The sequence below is a fragment of the Tupaia chinensis genome, unplaced genomic scaffold, assembly GCF_000334495.1.
Source record: "Tupaia chinensis unplaced genomic scaffold, TupChi_1.0 Scaffold145280_1, whole genome shotgun sequence".
NCBI classification, from domain to species: domain Eukaryota; kingdom Metazoa; phylum Chordata; class Mammalia; order Scandentia; family Tupaiidae; genus Tupaia; species Tupaia belangeri.
Genome location: NW_006205141.1, coordinates 637,129 through 637,900, shown reverse-complemented (window position 1 = coordinate 637,900; position 772 = coordinate 637,129). Strand labels below are relative to the sequence as shown.

The window sequence follows — 772 nt, the reverse complement described above, 5'->3', positions numbered from 1 at the left end:
CCATAAAAATGGCAATGCCAGTGGAACTACATTGCTCGAAGCTCTGGATTGCATCCTGCCACCAATTCCTCCAATTGACAAGCCCTTGTTTCTGCCCCTCCAGGATGTATACAAAGTTGGTGGTATTGGCGCTGTCCCTGTCGGCTAAGTGGAGACAGGCATGCTCAAACCTGGTATGGTGGTCACCTTTGCACCAATCAATGTGACAACTGAAGTAAAGTCTGTTGAAATGTACCATGAAGCTCTGAGTGAAGTTCTTCCTGGGGACATTGTGGTTTCAAGGTGAAGAACATGTCTATCAAAGATGTTCAATGTGGCAATATTGTTGGTGACAGCAAAAATGACCCGCCAACGGAAAAAGCTGGCTTCACTGCTCAGGTGATTATCCTGAACCATCCAGGCCAAATCAGTGCTGGCTGTGCCCCTGTACTGGGTTGTCACACAGCTCACATTGCTAGTAAGTTTGCTGAGCTGAAGAAAAAGATTGATCACTGTTCTGGTAAAAAGCTGGAGGGTGGCCCTAAATTTTTGAAATATGGTGATGCTGCCATTGTTGATATGGTTCCTGACAAGCCCATGTTTGTTGATAGCTTCTCTGACTATCCTCCTTCTGGGTCATTTTACTGTTCATGATATGAGACAGACAGTTGCTGTAGGTGTCATCAAAGTTGTGGACAAGAAGGCTGCTGGAGCTGGCAAACTCACCAAGTCTACCCAGAAAGCTCAGAAGGCTGAATGGATATCCCTGATTCCTGCCACCCTAGTCTTTTTT

General features: G+C 46.0%; 1 pseudogene; it reads left to right on the top strand.

Moving 5' to 3' along the window:
- The first annotated feature begins 1 nt into the window (after position 1).
- On the top strand, positions 2-633 carry LOC102488956 (elongation factor 1-alpha 1 pseudogene; annotated as a pseudogene).
- The last annotated feature ends 139 nt before the right edge of the window (positions 634-772 follow it).